The sequence below is a fragment of the Diabrotica undecimpunctata genome, chromosome 6, assembly GCF_040954645.1.
Source record: "Diabrotica undecimpunctata isolate CICGRU chromosome 6, icDiaUnde3, whole genome shotgun sequence".
Lineage (NCBI taxonomy): Eukaryota > Metazoa > Arthropoda > Insecta > Coleoptera > Chrysomelidae > Diabrotica > Diabrotica undecimpunctata.
The window spans coordinates 58,432,693-58,457,224 of NC_092808.1; the positions used below are offsets into that span (position 1 = coordinate 58,432,693).

The following is a 24,532-nucleotide window of genomic DNA, read 5'->3' on the forward strand; positions in this document are numbered from 1 at the left end:
ACAGGAGAAGGTGTCTTTGGTGGTACACTTGTAGGTGTCTCTGGAGGTACACTTGTAGAATGTAGAATGTAGAAAATGGGGCGGCCAATAGAGCCTGATACACTGCGACCTTTGCAGATCTATTGTGTTTCCCCCTTATTTTAAAGCACTTCATCTAGCTTGGTCCTCTTAATGAGACTCAACAGCCTTGATAGTGGCCTTTTCATGTAGCCTGGTGCTTCCGGTTTTTCCTCTCCGAGTTCTAGAAACCGCATTCGTGCGAGACCTTCGCAATGGCACAGAACGTGTAGAGCGGTTTCCTCTTCTTCCAGACAGAAACGACAGGTGTCCTCTTCTGTCAGGCCTATGAGACTCAGGTGTCTATTGAGTCTACAGTGCCCAGTGAGCAGACCCACTATCATTCTGACAGTCCTGCGCCTGTGCGAAAGTAAGTCTGCTGTAAATTTAGCCGAATGTCCTTTGATGAACTGTTTGGCCTGACTCTGTCCTGGTGAGTTGTTCCACCACTCAAGAGACTTCTGTTGCACCCATTTGTGTATGGCTGCCCTTTTGATAGTATTTGCGATTCCAAAGAAGGGTTCCGGACCAACCAGTGGCGTAGATGCGCCTTCTTGGGCCAATTCATCGGCCTTTTCGTTGCCACGATGACCCTTATGTCCCGGCACCCAGGCAAGTGTCAACCTGTTTTGACTTCCCACCTGAGAGAGGACATCCAAACAGTTCCATACCAGTCATGAATCGACCTGTACCGAACTGAGAGCCTTTAGAGCCGCTTGACTATCCGAATAGATAACGATGGAGTCGTTATCTACATTTCGGCCGATTAGTTCCATAGCGCACCTGTGTATAGCAGCTAATTCGGCTTGAAATACGGTCGCGTATGTTCCTAGACATACCCGGACTTCCGTCCTTGGTTTTATGCCATATATTCCAGCCCCCGTACCTGTATCCGTTTTGGAGCCGTCCGTATACCATATTGAGTTTGCTGTTAGCGGCGGACCAGTTTCCCAGTCCTCTCTTTTTGGTATTATAATTTGAAAATTTTTGTTAAAACTATACCTCGTAACCATTCGGTCTACAGGCATTCCTAGAACGGGGTCTGCCTTTATGTCCTGGTATAGCCTTAAGTTATCAGCTCCCTGCATCATACTTATTGGAGCTTGGCCTTGGATCAACCGATGTACTGTTGATCTGGCTTCACTCTGTATGTATATATGCAGAGGTGGTAGGTTTAGCAGAACTTCTAGAGCGTCCGTTGGGGCTGTTCTCATGGCTCCTGTAACACTCAAGCATGCAAGCCTTTGTGTGCTACTGAGCAATCGAATCGCCCCGGACTGTTGCGTTTTGTTCCACCACGCCACTGAACCATAAGTTATCATGGGCCTTATAACCCTTGTGTACAACCAGAGGTTCATTTTAGGATTTAACCCCCAATTCTTACCACACATTCGTCTACATGTGTTCAGGGCCATAGTGGCCTTCTGTGTGACTTTCTGAATGTGTGCATTCCATGTCAGCCTCTGGTCGAATATTACACCTAAGTACTTGGCCTGACTTGTGAATGGGATTTCTACTCCCTTGAGCACTAGTGGCTGTAAGCCTTGCAGTGCTCTTTTTCTGGTGAAGGGAACAACAGATGTTTTTTTAGGGTTAACCTTCAGGCCTTCTTCCTCACACCAGCTGTCCACCATCCTCAGAGCGACTTGAAGTCTCTCCGAAATTATTTTGGTAAAGCGTCCTCGGACTACAATTACCAAATCGTCCGCATAACCCAGACAGTAAAAACCCTCCCTGGTCAGTGTATTAAGTAGGTCGTCCATAAGCGTAGCCCACAGTAATGGGGATAAAACTCCTCCTTGTGGGCAGCCGCTTCCTGCCTTCGCTTCAATAGTGGCTTCACCTAACGAGGACACAATGATCCTGTTTGTTAAGGTCGCCTTTGTCCACTCGCATATGAAGGCAGGAACTCCTCTTCTTTTAAGCGCGTCCGTTACAGACTCGAAGGAGACGTTATTAAACGCTCCCTCCACGTCCAGAAACGTCGCCACCGCTATCTCCTTGTCATCTAGCAACTTTGAGAGCAGTCTGTTAAGATCATCCAGCGCCAAGTCAGTTGACTTTCCTGGCTGGTATGCATATTGGCGATCGCTAAGTGGATTCTCCATCAGCACGTCGTCCCTAATATACCTGTCTATCAATCTTTCCAGCGTTTTTGCTAGGAAAGAGGATAGACTTATTGGTCTGTATGACTTGGGGGTCTGGTCCATTACCCTACCAACCTTGGGGATATATGTGACTTTCACCCTTCGCCATGCGGTTGGAATATATCTCCATGCCAAACTAGCTTTGAAGATCTTTGTTAGATGCGGGATGATCACATCCTGTCCCTTCTGTAGCAAGGCTGGATAAATCCCGTCCATTCCAGGTGATTTGTATGGCTGGAATTTATTGATGGCCCACCTGACTTTTTCCGGTCTCGTGATGTCGGTAGCTAATTTCCAGTCCGCCTTAGTAGGCCTTCTGGGATGAGCTACCTCTACCGAAGGATTATTGTCAATGGATGAGCTGGGAAAATGTAGCTTGGTGAGCATTATTAAGCTTTCCTCCAGGGTTTCTACATACGTTTCGTCCTCTTTCTTCAAGAGGCCGACCTGATTCGCAATACCATCCTTAGCCAGGACCTTGTGGATTCTGGAACATGCGGGAGCTTGTTCGACTTCCTCGCAGAACTTTTGCCACGAGTCTCTTTTGGCTTTTCGGATCTCCTTGTAAGTGTAAGGGTACACTTGTAAGTGTATCTGCTGGTACACTTATAGATGTCTCTGGTGGTACACTTGTAGGTGTTTCTGGTGATACTGGATCCAGCAAAATTACTTTCATTACTAGTGAAATCATATTTTGTTGTAGCAAAAAACTTTTGGCTATAGGAACATTTCGTAACAATGACATAAGATATTTTCCAAATTGATCCAAATGAACTTCGCTGTTTTGGTTGACCAAACTCGTTTGAGTTGCACGAGATATACCTTCTAATTTTTTTAAAGCCACATGGATGTTTGAATCATGTAATGGCGCATTTACAAGTGTTTTATTTTTATTCGTTATACTGCTATTTGCCAAAGTATGTACAAATTTTCACTTTTTACCGCTACTTCTACACTGAGAAGAATGATAAGGAACGGCTATTGCTCCTACATTTCTGTTAAATGTGGATGTTGAAGGATTATTCGGCTAGTTGTCCGATTGTTGTGTTTGTTCCTCCTTTCTCAGGCTTATTTGTTCCTGGCTAAGAATGTCTTGCGTCCCGGTGACCTGTTTGTCTTGCGTATTTATATCTTGGCTATGTCCATGTTTAGTATCCTGTGTCTCTGTGTCTCGTAACTGTATTTCCTGATCCTAATGGTCTTCTGCTTTTGTCTCATTCTGAAAGTTTAAATAAACATTTCGTCAATTAGATAATATATTTATGTCTTAAAATACTTGTTAAAATATTAAGAACACATTTTTTGTTTAGGTGCCTAATACAACAAAACAATGGCAAGACATTGAATGCAATTTTAGAATGAAGTGGAACTTTCCCAACTGCATATGGGTGATTGATATCTGACTGACAATGTCATATTATTGGCATTAGTTGACCATGATTACTGCTTTTTATACATAGATGTAGGAGCAAAGGGAACAGATTTAGATGGTGGTGTTTGGGAAAACAGTTTTTTGTTTCGTGCTATTGAGAATCATAGTTTAAATATTCTGTCAAATGGAATAGTAGTTGGCGATGATTCGTTTCCATTAAAGACCTTTCTTTTAAAGCCACATAGCAGAAGAAACTTAACATTCGAAAAAAAAGTCTTTAATTACAGATTGTCTAGGGCACGGCGAATTTCTGAAAATGCGTTTGGCATTTTAGTCAGCAAATTTCGCATCTTTGAGAAACCAATTGAGTCAAATCTTAAAAAAGTTGACAAAGTCGTATTGGCATGTTGCGCCTTAACTGGTTGCGTAAAACAGGCACTGCCTATGTACCATTTGGTCGTATCGATTTTGAAAACGTACACCATCAAAGAGAACCGAGAACCTGGAGGAATCTTAAAAGTCACGGTCTTTTATATATCTTACATATTATAACAGGTGATAAAAATCCCACCAAAGCTGCATAGAAAAAACAAGACGACTACTTTAAGTCATTTAATGACAAAAGCGCTGTACCATTGCAGTGGCGAATGATACAACAATAATAATAGACAATATTTGATACATATAATTACAATACGATTAAAATAAAAACTACTTACCAAATAAGAATGAGTTTTCCTTGATTTTACGTGTGGGCATTAGAAATCTGTGCATTATCGGAAACCAAACCAGTTTTGGCACGTAAACATCGCCAGCGGAACAGCTGGACTTGGTGCTATTCTTGATATCCTTCAATTCTTGCAAATACGAACTACGTAAATTTTTAAATTTCTCTAGTACATGTTTCGCTGTAAAATTTTCAATTTCTAGCTGAGCAACAATTCTTTCTGAGGCTGCGTTTCGCGCGTCTTTTTTGTTATACCTTGCATCAGTTACATTTCAGAGTACAGACTCACTTTCGTACAATTCTACAAATCTAACGGTCCCAGTTCAATCATTCTTAAGGAGACGCTCAATTTGAGGTTATAAGCACGTGCCTAATCCAATACAAACTGTTTATGGCTGTCTTTACAGCGTGAAATACTTAACATATTTAATGTCTCTCGTGGCGTGGCGTAGACCATTCGTGAGAAAATCGTGCCGTACGAACATCTGTTTACATTAATCGTATAGCCCGAGCCAACTACGTAAGTGTGAGCTACGTTCGTTATTCACTAGTAATGTAAACGCGCCTATAATATTTATTTTCACGATTTTAAATATTTAGAGTCGGGAAGACAATTTAATCTTCGTATTTCACGAATGTACTTGTTTATACGGAGCGTGGCTTATGAAACCTTGGATTATGTTTGTGATTTACTAGCCATGTCAACGCGTCTTAACACTGATGTAATAATTGTATACGATAAAAGATTGTCAGTGATTTAATAATTTTGTCATCAACTCCATAACCACATCTATAGATACACTATTGTTAATAGGTATATTTCCTTTTTACTGTACATCTTTAAATTGTAAGTATTACCATTCGGAATACATAGGTTGAATAGCTTTATTCTATACTATATCTTTTGCCAGGTATATACTGTAGAATTTCTGATCTACTGCAGAAAGGCACCGTAGTCTCGTCTACATAAAGTCTCTTACACTTAATTACATACATACTTATTGAAATTGTTTATTTAGAATTTCAACTACTGTACTAGTTTTATATAGCTGATCATTTTTAGGAGCAGCTTCATTATTGACAACATGTAAGAAATGCATCAGTGCGTCAAACCTGTTACAACTAATATCACAACAAGAAGAAATGATTTATAACGCTTATGTGTACTTCAATAATCTCCATACCTTGGTTTCTTAACTGTAGAAAATTAATTATATTTTCTACAATAGTTTGATAAATAAATAAACGATAATAATTAAATTATTCTCACTAATATATCTCACTAATTTAAAGACATACGATCAGCATGACATGCCTTCTTTCTGCTGTTTCGTATCTTCTGTACCTGTCAGTTTTTTACATTTAAACTATTCAAACCCAGCTACCCGAAAAGCACTCCGTCTTTGCCTTCTGAAATAGAAGCACGTAAGTCAAACTTGCTTTTCAGCTTGTCAAATAGAAGCAAGTAATAGTTCTTCTCACGCTTCTCAAATAGAAGCAGGTTCTGATATGTAAGTACCTGAAATTATCCTTGCGTACAGAAGAAAATCGACAGTTTTTGTGTCATCATTTCATTAATGCCGGTCCGACAAATTACAGGGTTGCCGGATATACAACACACTATAAACTTTTTTGCTCTATAAGTTGTATTTAATTAGTTTTAAGAACAATTAAGTAGAACAGTTGTGAATTTTATGAACATTTATGTTTTTATTATCATTAAAAAGGGTGATTTGTTGGCAATTCCGATAACTATTCTAATCCATATTATTAGGTAAAAAAATACTTCCATTTTCTTTCGTGACATAGGAAATAACTTGGATTATACTAATATTTGATGGGATTTCATTTAAAATTCCGTCGATCAAAGCTTATTCAAAGTATCGGTTAGTCTCAGTAACAAGTAAATCCAAAACTGGTTTCAGAAATAGCAAATAAAAGTCAATATGTCAATAATCACAATAAAAGTTAATATCTTCCCAAATTATTTTTCTGACAAATCTAATGCGGATTCTACAATTTCAGTTTCGGAATTATTATTTTTAACATTTTTTGACTGACTCCTTTGAAGTGTCATTGTCATTACTTACTTGTTGCACTCTCCCTGTAGATAATGATAGTATTTTTAATTATTTTGATTTTTTTCGAAGACCGGTCATACGTATCCAAAGCTTTTCTTTTACAATAAAGCCTTTTTAAAGTATTTTTATAAGCAAAATTTATAGTTTTCAGAGAACTATCTTCACCCAACGAATTTTTCGATTCTCTGTCACTTTAAAAAAATCGCTCTCCTCTAAAATTTATGTAAGCCCGTCTTCACTTAACTTTTGTTTATAATTCCACGATTTACTCACTTTACTCATACAATAAATTTTGTAAGCTAACAACACGTGCAAATGATAGTCAAAATAACATAACCTATATTTACTCAAAACATGGTGAGAGTAACGAACTACAGTCCACGGGCAGTCTAGAGAACCATTATGTCACGCCTTTTAATGCAAATCATCTATATCTGCGGTTCTGAGAGGTATACACCAAAATGAACAAGGATAAGTTTTGTGCTTATTAATGGTACATGCACGTTGGTGCACGTGAGAGCTAAAGTCTTAAAAATATATTTGTTATTTAGGGAATTTTTAAAATAAATGAAATGTGTTTTTAGTGCAGGTGATTTATTTTTATACAAGATTTATTAAATTACAAGAATTGGGTGAATATACTAACAATCTAAATTCAGTGAGCATTAGAGCAAACATTTATTAATTACTAAACGTTTTATTCTGGTGACTATTAACAGTTATAAATTATATACCAGTTTTTTCTTTTATCCATGTACGAAATAAGGCAACGTTGGTGTATATTGCTGGTAACCGACTTCCACAAAAGGCCCACTGCCTGACACTACACCCACTAATGTACCATTTAGTTGTAAAGGACCTCCTGAATCGCCCTAAAACGTTTTTAATTATTAGTGGTGTATATGGATGATAGGTAATATGTCTTAATTAAGTAGACAAATTTAACTTAAATTGGGGTAGATAAAAAAAAACAAATTATGAAAACATTTTATATCTACGATTACCATAATCTACCGTAATATAGTGGCACCCGTAGCTCAGTGGCTATGTTACTGACTTACGACAAAATTTTCAATTTTTGATTTAACTGAGCTGCTACCGTGCTTCGGAGGACACGTAAAGCCGTCGGCCCAGCTACTACAGGTGACTACAATAAAAGGGTCTACCAAGCACTATCAATACTTTTGAAAACAAGAAATCGAATTATGAAATTAAAATACCAAGAATTAAAAATCAAAATTGAAAGCAAAGTGTCTAAATGGGGTATAATCCAAATAGTTCAGTTAAAACCACAGACAATGGGAAAAACATAAAATTAAAATGTCAAAGCATGACTCCAGACCAACATACCACCAGTGGGATGTTAAAATATACAACTGTAGAAATGGTATATCTAAATAACTCAGAGATATGGAGAGTGTAATCAACGCCAACTATAGATCAATTGAACCTAAGCAAGCTTCTTCTTCTTTAGGTGCCGTCTTCTTAGCGAAGGTTGGCGATGTCCTCTGCAAAGTCTTCCCTATTTTGGGCTTTCGTTATTAAGCTTTGAAAGTCTAATCCTGTCCCATCTTTGATGTTGCGCAGCCAGGTCATTTGTCATCTACCCGGGCCGCGTCTGCCTTCTATTTTCGCTTCTGACCAAGCTATTTTTGTAAATTATTGACGAATAAAATAGTAATGTTAATCAAAATATAAAATTAATAAATTCTTAATAGGTTTACTCAGTGCAGGAAGTCTAAACAGCAGAGCTGAGTCGCCCACGAGTTAAAGCTGCACTAAAGTTTTTAAAAAATAGGTTTAAATTTAGTACAATTTAAATTAATTTGAGTATTTATACAGTGAGAGTGTTCATTTGTTTCCCTTGTAATCTCCAAATCTTCCAATAAATCCAACTCCAAGGAGTTTCTCTTTCTACTAATGTCATGTAAAATAGATGAACCAGTATTGATGTTAAAATTGTGTTTACTGGATAATAAGTGTTGACCAAAACTTGAAGAGTTTGGTCTTTTCAAATGTTCTGAAATTCTAGTAGATAACTTTCGAATGGTTCTACCTATATAAAGACGCATCACAATTATCACATTTTAATTTATAAATACCACTTTTGTCAAGTGTGTTCATCCTATCTTTGGTGTTGATTAAAAGGAACCTAAAGTATTGTGTAAAATCCCGGAGAACTGGCTGCAGTCAACATTTATTACAATCCCGAAGAAACCAAAGGCCCAGATCTGTGATGACTACCGGCTTATAAGCTTGATTAATCATGTCACTAAAGCGTTCACTAAGATCATTCATAGAAGAATATATGATAAATGTGAGTCAAATATTGATAGATCGCAGTTTGGCTTTCGGAAAGCACTTGGAACTAGAGAAGCAATTTTCGCTCTCCAGGTGCTTATACAGCGGTGTAGAGACGTTGATAAGGACGTGTATTTGTGCTTTGTGGATTTTAGAAAAGCATTTGACAATGTCAATCATGAACAATTGATAGATATTCTGCGAAAGACAGGTATTGACGACAAGGACATTCGAATTGTGGCAAACCTATACTGGGGTCAAACAGCAAGAGCAAAAATTGGCAACGAACTCACTAAAAGTGTGCAGATCAAAAGAGGTGTCCGTCAGGGTTGTATATTATCCCCACTCCTATTCAATATTTATTCCGAAGAAATATTTAATAAATGTATGGAAAATGCAAATGAGGGCATAAAAATAAACGGCGAGTTAACAAACAATATAAGATATGCCGACGACACGGTGATCCTTGCCAGTACCATAGACGAATTACAGCAGGTAATGGAAAGAGTTTATTTAGTTAGTGAGGAATACGGCCTGAGCCTCAACTTCAAGAAGACAAAGTGGATGCTGATAAGCAGGAAGCAACAGCCTGCTCGACAGTTACGGATAAGTAACATACTAATTGACCATGTAGAATCTTATGTGTACCTTGGCACCAACGTAAATGCAAAATGGGAACAGGCCACAGAAATTAAGGCGAGAATAGAACGAGCTAGAGCAGCATTTAGCAATATGAAAAAGCTCCTCATAAGCAGGGATTTGTCTCTTCCCCTAAAACTACGACTAGTTAAATGCTACATTTTTCCGATCTTACTGTATGGTGTGGAGGCCTGGACGCTGACGGAGACGCTCACGAGAAAACTAGAAGCATTCGAAATGTGGGTGTACCGACGCATTCTTCGTATATCCTGGACCGAACATGTCACCAACATAGAGGTAATCCAAAGAATCGGAAAGGAGAAAGAAATCGTAAATACAATTAAACAAAGAAAGCTTGAATATCTAGGCCACATATTGAGACACGATAAGTACCGTCTACTGCAATTGATTGTCCAGGGAAAAATAGACAGTAAGCGAGGGCCAGGCAGGAGAAGACACTCGTGGCTCCAAAATCTGAGGAAGTGGTTCGGGCTCACATCGTCGAACTATTCAGAAGCGCCGCAAATAAGATCAGAATTGCCAGTGTTAATAGCCAACGTTCGCAACGGACAGGGCACTTGAAGAAGAAGAAGAAAGTATTGTGTGACTTAAAAGAAATTTTTGGATGTTTTCAATTGTAGAAGTAAAAAGTTTTGATATTTTATTGGAAATGTTTGCTAATATAAGTAAAAAAGAAATATCTGATGTCATTGAAGTATTTTGCAGTTGCATAAGCAGTTTTAAGTTTAGCTCTATTTAGAAGATTATGGATAATGTTGGGATCATAACCATTATTGAAAGCAATTTGCTTAAGAGTATTAAGTTCTAAATTAAAGTTATAATTAGAAAGTGGAAATTTAAGTAACCTATGAATGTAACTGTTGAAAGCAGTAATTTTAGATGTTTCATATATAACATTATTTGTTTGAGTAGGTTTTCTGTAAATATTGTACTCTAGAGAATCTATTACGAGATATAGTCATATCGAAGAAATTCAACTTATTGTCAGATTCTGGTTCCAGTGTAAAAGAGATGTAGGATGGAGGTTATTAAAATCATCCAGAATCTGTAAAGCATCATCTTGGGTTTCCTGTATGAGAGCTATACAATCATGAACATATCTTGACCAAAAAACTATTTTGTTGTTGTTGTTAACAAATTTCTGTTCTTAGCTAGAAAAGGTGATAATGGAGATCCTATCGCTAAACCTGTTGGTTGTTTAGCTATACAGATACAAGATTACATACTAATACCCTTTTACCATACTAATTAATAAACGGTTAGAAATATACGTAAGAAGAATCCAGGAGAACACCAGGGAAAGTATTTTTCATTGAATACAAAGCCACCTACAGTACAATAGACAGAAACAAATTATTAGAATCATTAAAATAATTTCAACTGCCAAAAAAAATTGTACGATTGGTAAAAATGACAATTAGAAACACCTTCTGTGCTGTGAAATGCAACGGCAGTCTCAGAAGAATTTGAAGTGAAAAAAAGTGTTCGCCAAGGAGACCCATTATCTACCTTGCTATTCAATATAGTTCTAGAAAAAATTCTAAGGATTAGGTGTTAGGGGGATAAATATGTCCGGCACTATTTTATACAAAAAATACGAATGTTTAATGTACGCTGATGATGTAATTCTTATTGCAAGAACAGGCAAGTATAGCAAAATGAATGTTTCGGAAAAGCTCTAAAATGGGACGAAAGTTAATATTAAGAAATCCAAGTATATGAAAATCTCGAGTAAATAGCAAATAAACACCAGGGCTCCTTTAAATTGAAAGTGGAGGATAGATCAATTTCATAGAATTCGAGAAGGTGGATGAATATATGTACTTCGGTACTCTTATCGATCAGACGTATAAGAAGAAACTGAAATCAACCTGAGACTGACCAAGAGCAACAGATGTACTGGGGCCATGAACAAAATAATTAAGGCCACAGATATATCTCGTTATACAAAAATAAGAGTATACAAAACTATAATTAGGCCCACAATGCTATACGCTGCCGAAAGAAACATACTTCGCAGAATATTTTGTGGAAATGTAGTGAAGGTAGAATGGATAAGATGATATAATGTAGATGGGTAACAATTATATACAATAACAGAGTAGTAAAAACGTAGACTATAATAGTTCTGACATCTAGAAAGCATGCAAGGTAATAAACAAGTCAAGAATATTGGTTGGAGAGTACCTGATGGCAAAAAAGGAAGAAAGACCAACAAAGAAACGGAAAGATTTCGTGATGGAAGATGTCAGAAAGATGGGGATTAGAGATTGGAAGCTGACAGCTAGGAACAGAAAACAATGCAAATTATCCATCCAGCAATAGGCATACATACATTAAGTCAAACACACACATGCACACATACACTGCAACTTCAATTAGAAAATTGGCGATGCGCTAAAAAAGAAAAAAATCAGGAGAATAAAAAATGTTTTGGGAATATTTTAGCCATTTGTGGTATTTGCTTTAAATATATTATATACGTCATTGTCTACCTCTTCCTAATTTCAGTGTTTTCTCTTCTAATTTGTTAATGGACTTTCTAGACTTTTTTATTTTGGTTTGTAATTTAGCACTTGTTTTGTCAGTCTATTTTATCGATTCTGTTTATAAGTTTTTTATTTTTTGTTCTGTATTGCCTTATTTTATTATTGTTTTAACAAATATTTAGTTTTGGAGTATATTTTTATTTATCTGTCTATTCAATATTATAATGCGTTTGAAACTTTTAAAAAGTCTCAATTCTCTTGAATTCTGCAGTTATCTCTTTGCCCTGTTCGTCTTTTTTGTGATATTTTATTGAAATTTTTATACGCTAGAATAATATTTCTGTCAATATATACACATAAATTTTTAACAGGTCCATTGGGTAGCCTTTTTTTCTATAATTTCAGACAGTCTGTGTCTAAAGGCTTAATCAAAATCTTTAAATGCAATATGCGTTTTTTGGATAACGTCTCTTAATTTTAGATAATTTTTTATTGAAAACATTTTATTAGCAGACCTGCCTTTTCATAAACCGTATTGTTCTTCTCTTCTATGATTTGCGCATTTTTATAGTCATGCTTTTTAAAAGAGTAACATAACAAAAATATCTCAGCTATCGTGGTAAAAGAATGGTACAAAAAGAAAAGTCTGTAGCATCAGACTGCTGTTGTAGAAAAAAATGTTTTACACTTTTACCCGAAGATGAGGTGAAAAACATTTTTGAGAACTTTTGGAAACTAAGCAACTTTAATATCCAAAATGCATACATATTTGGCTGCATAGAGCTAAAACTTAAAGATCGTAGTACTATTAAAAATACATCTTCAAGGCGAAGCCACACCGCGATGTATTACGTAAAGTGATCTACGACTGCTGAATTATAAATTTGTAAGAAGGCATTCTTAAGCATACATGGATTACAAAACAATAGAGAAAGAGTTGAGACTGTTGTAAAAAGTATAAAAACTGGTTTATTAACTCCAAAAATGGATGGTATGGGCTCACACAAAAATCATAAAGGAAAATATACTGATCATAAAATGGGTTTTGTCAGTTCTTTCATTTAGTCGCTACCTAAGTACCAAAGTCACTAATCTCGTCAAGGTAATCCTAACACGTATTTCATGATATTGGAATATACTGTAAAGAAGTGTTATGATGTATAGAAGCAAAAATGCATACAAAAAGTCAGCAACTGTGTATCTTCGGACAAATTTAGACGTATATTTACCAAAAAATTTAATATTAAGTTTAAAAACCTAGAAACAGATACCTGCGGTGATTGTGACAACATAAACGTCCCTCTTAAAAATGTCGCTTTAAAAACTGACAAAGGCGCTATTCAAAAGATAAAATTTAAACAAGAATTGCATCTCCGAAAAGCCAAAGCTGACCAAAATGCCATAAGAAAGAAGCGACTCTGTAAGCCAAAGAAGCGACTCGGGAAGTCTCAATATCTGATGGGATTTATGCTACACTCGATCTTTATCAGGCTTTAATAACTCCTAAATCATCACCAAGAAAAATCACCAATATTTTACAAAAGAAGTTGTTTTATTACAAATTCGGCATCCATAATTTGTATCCCTCCCATAGGTATTTCTACCTGTGGAATGAGGCAAAGCTGGCAAAGAAGCTGATGAGATTGGAAGCTGTATAATTATACATTTTTCATCTTATGTTATAAAAGGTAACAAACTTATTGCCATTTCTAACAACTGCACTGGACAAAATAAGAATTGGTCACTTGACTCTGTTTGGATTCGTCTAGTAGCAGAAGGGCATTTTAAAGAAATTATTGATGTGTGTTCTCAAGTTGGGCATACAATGCTTCCTTCAGATCGAGATTTTTCACTAGTGGAAAAACACATTAGAGCTCACGGCCAATATGTCTATTTTCCAAGGAAATGGGAAGTAGATCTACTTGCTTCACAGAAGAAAATACCAGTTTTAATATATCGTACAAAACAGGCAGACTTTTTAAAAATTTCTTATACGAGGAATTATTTCCAAAACCATCCGAGAATCATCAAACGAATATCCAAAACGGTGTTAGAATGAGATTTTCAGCTGAAACATCTGGATATGATAGAGTTATCGAACTCATATAGTGGCCATTTTACTAGTGTCTTAATTAAAAAAAGGAGCAGACCGGTTCGATTAAAAGAACAGTTTTTCAACAGGCTAAACAAAATAGAAAATATAAATCTTAGCTTCCCATTGAGGCTGGAAAACTTGAACATATGCTATCATGTCTACAGTGGATAACCTCAGTGCATCATGAGTATTTTTCAAATCTGCGTGTTAGATTAAATGCTTGAATTTTAAGTTTTGCATAATTTTTTAGTTTAGGATATATATTTTCTTTAAAAACTTTTATTTTTTATGTAACTTGTTTTTAAATAAAATAGTACAAACAATGGTATCTACTGTATTGGCTTAATTAAAAAAGTGTAAATAATTGTATCTACTGCACATTTTTTTAAAAAATACTTGTAAACTTTTTGAAAAAAATCCAATGCCCACAAGTTTGATATTTTAGTTTCGAATTATATATATAGAGACCATCCACAAAGAGCGATAATTGATCAACATCATTAAAATGAAAAAATTAAAAAGAAAAAAATAGGGTACTGGAACCAGTATTGGACACGGTACCAGTGATGGACACTCAACAAATTAATGCATATTATCAAGCAACCTGTTACTCTAATTACGCCCCAAACACGTAAAACCTGCAATAGGAATCTGTAATATTTGCTCTGTTTACAGCTGCTTCGTCTAGATGCCGCTAGTTGTATTTTAGAACCTAATTTACCACATGACAATTTTGGCGCCAAGAACTCTGAGATAGCGCGTTTGGTTATAAGAAAGTGAATTAGTTTCTTAACTTATACAAACTTCAAAATTGGTGATTTATTAAGTTTACTTAAGTAAATCAACAGTAAAGGTATGTAGTTTAATGTGTGCTTATTGTTTTTAGCTAATTTTTAACGTTAAAAAGATTTAATTTGGGTGTCCAATACTGGATCTACAATTAAACGTATGTTCCTAAAATAAACAGGGTGTCCATTTAAAGGCACATACGTTTTTATTTTTGAAATCATTGGTAAATACATAGAAATAAAAAATGCTATCTTCTGCTAGAAACAAGAAGTCTATATGTTGAGTGGATGCAGTATTGGACATGGCCATTAAATGAGTGTCCAATAATGGATACGAAAATGTCCATTACTGGTGTCAAGAAATAATTTTGTTTTTTTATTTTACAGCTGGTCATTTATGATGGATAGAAAGGGACATAAAAAATATACCGCCGCTCAAATGGAAGTTGATAAAGGAGTTAGATAGAAAAACTCCATTTACCGAATGTACTCCTGGTTAAAAGTGGTTTTAGTCGTTTCTGAACAGACATCCCAACATATCGTTAAAGACGTCACAGAAATTTACCGGTTATCGTGGCCAATTAACAGACATCGATATACGCAATTGGTTTCAAGAAGTTTTAAATTACTTCAAAGATAATGGCCACTCTGACATTTTAGAACATGCACATCGAATTTTTAATGCTGATGAAACAGCTATTTCATTGTGCCCTAAAACTGGGAAAGTTTTGGCTCCTAAAGGAGATAAAAATATCTATAGTGTTTTAAAAACGTCAGAAAAAGAAAATCTCACTGTTTTACTTACGGTATCAGCATCTGGAGAAATTTGCTCTCCTATGGTGGTATATCCATATAAGAGGGTACCTGTAGATATTGTTACCAAATTTCCGAAATCTTGGGGACTGGGCAAATCGGCCAATGGGTGGATGACAGGAGAGGTATTTTTTGAATACATGGCGAATATATTTGAGCCATGGTTGACAGAAAATAACATAGAACGACCCGTTATATTTTTTGTAGATGGGCACAAATCTCATTTGACATTACATCTGAGTTTTTTTTTTTTTTTTTCGTGAAAAGCAAATCATTTTAGTTCCATTTTAACCAAATGCAACGCATGTATTACAACCTCTGGATGTTTCTGTTTTTACCCATTAAAATGTCAATGGAAATCGCATGTCAGAAAATAGTTGACAGAAAACAAAACCAGCCGTTAATGAGACATTACGTGGCTACTCTCCTAGAAAATATTCTGAATGAATTTATTTCTCTAGCTATTATTAAAAATGGATTTCGTGTTTGTGGCCTCTTTCCTTTTAATCCAGATAACGTGGATTATTCAAAGATAATTTGTAGACAGAGGGTTAATAAAGAAGAAAATCTTCCCGAAAACAATCAAAATTCGGCTAATGATATAAAAGTATGTTTAAATATTTTAGAAAGTAACATTAGTCCTGAAACACTGAATGCTATGAAAGCATGAAACTCTAAAGAGGCATGGAATGGGCAAGAGTCAACATTGGATTTATACAATGTTTGGAAAAAGATACGGGACATAGTTTCAATTCCAGAGCCAAGTAAGAACGAGAATCTGTCACTGGAGAATTTAAATCATGAAAACAATGAAACACCGCAAGATGAAAACGATATTCAAGAAATTCTTCTAACAAACCACGAAAACGAAATGCAGGAAGATGCCGAAAAATCAAATACTGAACGTTTTGACATCAACACGGCGAATACTCAACGGACTGCAGATATCACCCAGACATCATCAAAAGCTAGTGGTTCAGATGCAATAAGTCTATACTATCAACCACCTCATCAAGAGGAGGACAATCAACAATTTAAAGAGATATTTGTCAAAACAAATAGTTTAACTGGTGATTCCCCATTTAAAAAATATCTGTTTTGGCCTAAAGACAAAGTAAAATCACAGCGTCAAATTAAAGAAAGACCACGCTCAGTCATTTCATCAAACTATTGGTTAAATGAGCAACAAAAAAAAAAGAAAACCTGCGAAAAGAAAAAAAACAACTGAAAGAACGCAGAAAATGAGCTCACTCTGAGATAGCGCGTGGCAAAAAATAAAAAAAGAAAAGATTTTAAAAAAATACAGGAAAGAAAAAAATCTGCTTGGTATTAAAAAGGAAGAGTGAGATAAAAAATTAGTTGGAAGTGCTTCAAACGTAATACAGCCTGGAAAGACTAACATTTCTTGGAAAAAAAGGTGGCTTAGTTGTGCGCATTGTGAAAATAAGGTACACAAAATTTGTGTCCCTTCCAAGTATATTGACAGTTTGGGACTTGCTTTAGATTCCGAAGATGAAGATGAGTTTGTCTGTGAAAAGTGTAAAATTACCGTGGATAGTAGTGATACATGTGAGAGTTCAGAAGGAGAAGAGGACTAGTTAATTATACTTTTTATTTAGATTCAGTTAGTTACCTATATTAGACCAGTTTAAATAAAATTACAGCTAAATTTTGGAGAATATTAATCAATTATTTTTTTCTTTAAATTATATTGGGGGCAATTTAATTAAAGATATATATACAGAAGGTTCAAAATTATGGAATAAATTTAGTTTTTCAAGAATAAGTCACTTTGGTGAAAAATCCCGAGAAAGGTCGATTTTTATTTTTAAATTATGATTTTTTGACATATTATATGCCATAATAGTGACGTCATCCATTTGGGCGTGATGACGTAATCAATGATTTTCTTAATGGAAATAGGGGTCGTGTGGTATCTCATTTGAAAGGTTATTCAATTCTCTATTCAGTTATTTAACATTAACATCATTATTTGTACAGAGTGGTCAAAAAATGTTTTCCGAATTAAATTAATTGACACAAAAAGGAAAAATTTATGTAATTTATTTAACTCAAAATTCGTTTTTACTGCTGTCAGACAATAGAAAAATATGGTTATAATATGGTCGAACAAAGAAGGAATTGTTTTATCTAGCTGCCGATCCAAAAACATTTCATCAGCTTGTTATAAAGATGATAGCCAACGCTTAAAGCCGACGCTACGGCACACACACACGAATAAGTACTTGTTATATACCAGTTAGTTTCTAAAAACTGTATTTTTCATTTTTAGATTATATTACATTTTAATCATCTGACTTTATTTTCTTTTTCTTATTTACTGCCGTACAGCTACTTTTAGCTTTTTTAAATACTTGGCTTAATAATATTGAAAACAATATAGAACATACCTTCTCTATTTGGTTTGTTCTTTAAGGAATAAATAACTGAGATTGATTAGGATGAGGCCTCTTAAAAGTACTCTAAAGATTAAAAAGTGAATCTTGATCTTAACCAAGTAGATACTAGCACTTTCTAATATAGAATGCGTAACCTGCGCCTCGCAAATAAGTCGAAACTTATTTCGCAAAAGATACGTTGAAGCGACAAATTTACCACACAATTTTTTTACTTGTGATTGTTAATATTTTAAGCTAAGTTACTTACATTGTATTTTTATATAGAAATTGCACCAGGTTACAAACTATAATCAGTTAATGTGGCATTTTCGGACTATTTAAAAAGTTCTTCTGACAGTATATTAAGTGCATCAAATGAGATTGTTAATGCTCCTACGTTAGGACTACTTTTAGAGACGAAGCTGAATAGTTATGGGGTTCCACTTGGATGGTTTTAAGAAACGTCTTAGATTATGTGAAAGTACACTTTAGATCTTAAAAATTCGCTAACAGCGATCTAGTAAATCCAATTTTCTTATAAAAATTGTGATTTACGACCTGACATCAATCAACTTACAGGAAGAGTATTTGGAATTAGAATTAGGAACTCAGTATCCCATCAATAAAAAAGAATAAATTGCTGCAAAATTAAGATTAGGGTAAATATAAATCACAAACAGTGTCATCAGTAAAAGTTGTTCACATGAAGCTCTTAGTTAGGTCTCACTTCTAACGGCTTCAGAAGAAAAGAAAAAACAGATCGAAGTAAAAAATTTCATAATTAAATGTAACCTTAGACAAAGAAATAGATGACGATAACTATTTTAACGATAAAGATAATCAGTATTCAGCCTTCATATATGGCCACCATATATATTAGAGGTTCAAATTCCGCAAAAGGTGAATTACGTGCTGGATCTGAAAGTTATAGTCTTAAATTAAATGTGATTGATGACAACGTACAGATTGATGACAACGTAATAATCAAAGGAAAGGATAAATTCAAATACTTGAGGTTTATAATCACGAAAAAGGCAATAACAGAGGAAGAAATTACACAAAAGATTAGGACAAACAAGAAGAACAATCCGACAACTTAACTGAGTATGGTGAGATAGACACCTAAATATGAAGACAAAAACACAGATTTATAAAACATTAGTGCGAAGTATTATGACATATGGGGCTGAAAATTTATTCATAAACAAGAAAAACAGCAGTAAGATAGTAGCAACAGAGATGGAATGCCTGCAAAGATGCTGCAGAGTAACAAGAATGGATAGGAGAAGTATTGACGAAATAAAGCAAAGAACATCAATAGAAACAGAAATACTAACATACATAGTACAAAAAAGACCAAAGTGGTATGGACATGTAAGAAGAACTAGTGACAGCAGATGGATAAAGAGAATAACCGAATGACCCCATAGGGAGAAGAAAAAGAGGACGACCCCGAAAATCCTGGAGGAACGAAGTAGACGACGCCATGAGTAAAAGAGGCCTAAACCATGGAAAATGGGACAACAGAGATAGATGGAAACGGTTGAGCGAGGGAAGGCAGTGAATACTGTAGAATCCCTGAATATTTATAAATTAAATGTAAATTTGCAAGCAAAATTATCTATAAAGATAGTTTCGTTTTTAATTTGTATAATTAATTTTTAGATATTTAACCCATTTAGATAATTTAACTAAAACCAGCTTAATGTTTAAACTGGTCAGGTGTTTTATCACATTTCAACTAATATTTAAATTATTTTAGAAGAATGGCATTAGCCTGATTTCTGTAAGTCTCATTTGTATTGAAATTCAAGAAAAATTAAAATTGATGAACAGTTCGCCTTCTTTGCAGACGTACGATGTCTATAACATAATAAAAAGGATAATAACTAAAATTACTTACAAATCTCCACAGGAAAATTCAATTAATATTTTGAAATATTATTTAATTTCAAAATAAATACTTTTTTTAATGGAAATTAAATTTACCTTACAAATTCCTGATTTTCTATCATAAGCAGCAATTACGGTTTTCATACAGGAACAGTGTCTCGTTACAGTAACAGTGGTTTCCATTAAAACATCTGATGCTAGTCCAGATAACTAAAAGAAAAATTCAAATGACTTTTTTACCAACAAACAATTTTCTTCTTTCAATTATATTTATTTCTGTTTTAATTAAATTTGTTAAGAAAATCAAATTATAGTATTTTATAAGATTATTGTGTAAAATTATTTTTATATTGTATCTCCCTCTCTAATAGGTCGGGAGCATTATTGCATAAATTAAAAAATTTAAAAATAACTAGAAACGTCGATTTTTTTTAATTTCCTAGCTTATAACTATAAAACAATTCATTTTGGAGCAAAGTTGTAATAAAACAAAATAGCGACAATTTTCTATAAGGTAGGGATGATTAAAAATGTTTTTATTTATTTCTCTTGCTGCAAAACAGCAATAAATACAAAAAACAATAGGGGGAAACAAGTCTTTTATTAAACAATGGTTTTCAACCACTTAAATTACACTTAGGACTTTCATACTTTCTCCGGAAATTTTTCTTAACATAATAATAGGGAACACCAAAGTTCAATAAAATCGTTTTAATAGATTTCACATAACAATTTTGGAATCTAATTTTTTTTAATTAATTTTTTTTAAATCTTTTCCGACAAAAATTAGACCATACAGAAGTTTGTAAATTTTATACTTATTAAAACGCACCTATCTATTGGATTTATCTGGTCTTCTTCTTCTCTAGTGAAAATAAAATCAGATTATTTGAACGGCTTTAGGAATATTTTAATATTATAAAAAAATGTTTGGCTTGCAAATAAATTAAAGATCTCTGTAATTATTAGCTTAAACAGGTCATTCACGTTCCGATATTTAGTCTGACTAGTGGTCCAACTTCCGCAGTTGGATCGGAAATCGAACCGTTAGTGGGCTGGTTGGATTTGTTGGACAACTAGTGGTACGAGTCAAAACATCTAGAGGGACAACTTGAAGGTCCGACTTCCGACTGGCGACGAAGTGGGAGCGTGAATGTGAAGTTGGAAATCGGATTACAGGTCGGATCGAAAATTTCCTCCGTCAGTTGACCTTCTGCACCTATTTTGTATGAGATTCTATGAATTACTTTACGCAAAGATCTCTAGTTCTTAAATGTTCATAGAAAATATACTTTTAATTGCACGAAAATTACCACTACCAAAATACACGATTCTTCATCATCATCTACTTTGTGTTAGGGCAAATCATTTTCCTTTCTGTAGATCTATTTCGGACACTCCCACGCAGGTACAATTTCCAACACTTCGGATTGGCTACAGAATAATTAGCAACAAACAACCTAAATTAATCATAGTTATACTGAAATTAGAAGTAACTGTTTCTTTATATTGTTCTGAAATTATTTTCTTGTGGCATCTTATGCCAATTTACTATTTTAATTGGAAATAAGCCTGAATATTAGTTAGAATTTAAATTTATTTGATGTTCCGACTTCGGAATATTTTGGTACGATTTCCGAAGTGGAAGTCCAAACGTCAAATACATTTAATTCATAACGTCTGTTAGGTTCATATTGTGGCTTATTCCCAATTAAAATAGTAAATTTAGCAAAAAAGATCATTTTGTAAATGATATTTCCTCCATCTTTATTTTTTTCTAAAGAGTCGTAAAAATTAATAAGTTCAGCCCTAGACAAAATAACTAGAGAAACGAAAGATTAATACGTCATGCTTATTTATGAATCCTAAAGTACCTAATTTTTAAACATACATATCGGCCGATTATTAACTCATTATAACTCCAAATTTCGTATTTACTGCACGCCTTTCGTAATAAACAGTGAAGGAATTTCCGAATTTATCGATATTTACAGAGAAAAATTTCTGTTTGTGGAATAGCGGTATTGCTATATACGCGAAGCGTAAATGCGCAGAAAACAGCTCAACAGCTGCTGAAATGCAATGTTGAAGTACGAAAACACTGTCAATGTAGCTTTTGTGCGTAATAAATGACTTTCTACGTTCTATTTCCTTCATAGAACATAAAAAAATTCAAGTATGTGAAAGTGGAACTGGTACCGGAGCAGACGAAATATATGGACCTAATTGGGTGCACTACAATGATTTAAGCTTTTTGACAGAAGTACAGATGCCAGCCAGAACAAGCACCGATTCTTTAGATACACCTCCATCCTCTGAATCCAGCCTAACGACTGTCGTGAAAACAAACTGGAACTGAAGTAGGACCGCCAATTGGATAGCAAGTCGGAGCGTGAGAGGAGACGAATATACAACTAGTAGTCCTATTAAGTGGGACAGCAAGACTCTGAGATAGCGCTCGGAACGTGAATGTTCAGTTTTAAATCAAATTCAGCAAAAGGCATTAAAAGAGATTCGACAAGTCGTTTCTTGTAAAATAAAAAAAGTTCAATTACAAGCAGTAGTTCCTGAGATACAATTTATTGGTCAAAGTTGACCCGCAAGTTATAAACTAAAGACACCTCTTTTTCGATACAAATTTTCATATCTTCAAGATATTTATAACATAATTTGTTAACCAATCGGTATTAAGCGTGAAAAATACCAAAAAATTAGGTTGAAGAAAATTGAGTTTCAAATATCAAAATCGGTTTCCGTAAAAAATGGATTTTCTCAACATCCAATAAAGCTTTCTTCATCTTTTTTGAATTAGCAAATTCCAAATATGCTTTAGTTTTGTTGTTATAAATAAATAAATTTATTTATACCCTGGTCATCAGGGACTAAAATGCCACTTAACCCTCTAAAGATCATACGAACAAGCTGATTTTTTTTTAAAATGTTAATTTTGATAACCCAAAAAATATGCAAAAAAGTTTACTATTCCCCGGCTTCCTCAAAAATCGATTTAAAAAGAATCTTTGCTTCGCAGAAAAAAATGTTTTAAATAAAAATTTATGTGAGACAATTTCGAATAACAATTTTAATAAGTACTTTTTGTGAGTAAAATAAGCCGTTCTCCTCAAAAATATCGCATGAAGCGACGCGGATATGCGCACGAAATCAATTTTTCATCACTTTGGCGGTAAAAATTCGATATCATTTGATCAGAGTGCCTTATCGACAAACATCAATAAGCGTTTTAAAAGGTGAAGAGTGAGCTTTTTTATACAATTTTCGCAGTTTGCTGTAATTAAAGTCAGTTTCTATAAAAGTGTTAACTTTCGTATTTTTTTTTTTCATTTTCTACGATTCTTATAAGACCATTAAAACGTATCACTTCCATTTACCGGTCACTATAGAATTTCATTGTTAAAGCCCAGTCTTCAAAACCTGTGGCATTAAATTCGGTTTTGTTTTTTGGCAACAAATGTAAGGCATTTGAAATATACCTAAAAAATACCGAAATTAAACTTTCATAATACAAACGATCTAAGACATTTAAAACTTTTTTTTACGATTACACAAGTACGTTTATATAAACTACAATACTTTTAAAAATTTAAAAAATGGCGTCTTGGTAGAAGTATTTTTCGTGGCGTGCAATCGTTTGTAAAGTGAATGTTTAAATTTTACGCTTTTTATGCATATTTCAAACTGCCTCACATTTATTGCCAAGAATCAAAATCTAAATTTCATGCCATACGTTTTTGAAGACTATACTTTAAAAATGGAAATTCTGTAGTGACCCGTTAATGGAAAAGTGATACATTTAAATGATTTTATGAGAATCGTAAAAATGGTAAAAATTGCCATTAAAAAGATTATTAATTCACGTATTTAAACTGATTCTGAAAAAATGTGTTATAATTTATTGAAGTTAGGTAAAGTCCTCCTTCTAGTTTGAAGACATCAAGAGACAAGGAAATATGTATTTTAGGAAATATGCACCAATAAACGTCTGGCCATCAACAATTATACTTTATTCATTATTCAAAACTTTAACCTCATCATGATTATTGTAAAAAACAAAAAAAACATCTACATAGAGTGCTACAATAAGGATTGAATTCTCACTATTTTTAATAAAAATACATGGATCAATTTCACATTGTTTAAAATTCAACTTTAAACAGAATTTAGTATGCCCTTTTATACCACAGTCTCGAAGACTGTTTGAGACCATATATAGCTCTCCTGAGGAGACAGACTTTATTTTTCAAGTCTGGTTCATAAAAACCTTCAGGTTAAGCCATATATATGGTTTCATCAATCTCACCATTTAATAATGCAGTCCTCTACATCTTAATGAAATGTATCTAGATTTAATTCAACAGCCATCGCTAACAAAAGCCTAAACTTACTAAAACGAATGACTGGAGAATACGTTTCTGAATAGTCAACCCCATATTTCTGTGTAAAAACCTTTGCCACCAATCTTGCCCTGTACCTTACTATTTCACCCTTTTCATTTTTCTTTATTTTAAACACCCATTTATTCTAAACAATATTTGTATTTGCAGGTTTATCAACCAATTCCCAAGCATTATTTATTCTGAGAGCTGTCAATTCATTCTGAATGGCTAATTTCCATTCATGGCTGTAACTACTTGACAGTGCCTCATATATATTTACACCTTTTTCATCAATTACTGTACTCTGAATAGCGCG

General features: G+C 34.3%; 2 protein-coding genes across 2 annotated transcripts in view; one reads left to right on the top strand and one right to left on the bottom strand.

The window, feature by feature from the left end:
- LOC140442663 (GTP-binding protein Di-Ras2) overlaps nucleotides 1-24,532 on the bottom strand; it is a 1,562,201-nt gene that overhangs the window by 1,023,486 nt on the left and 514,183 nt on the right. The window lies entirely within an intron of this gene.
- LOC140442661 (trypsin-1-like) overlaps nucleotides 1-24,532 on the top strand; it is an 84,294-nt gene that overhangs the window by 43,531 nt on the left and 16,231 nt on the right. The gene's annotated exons all lie outside the window — the stretch shown is intronic.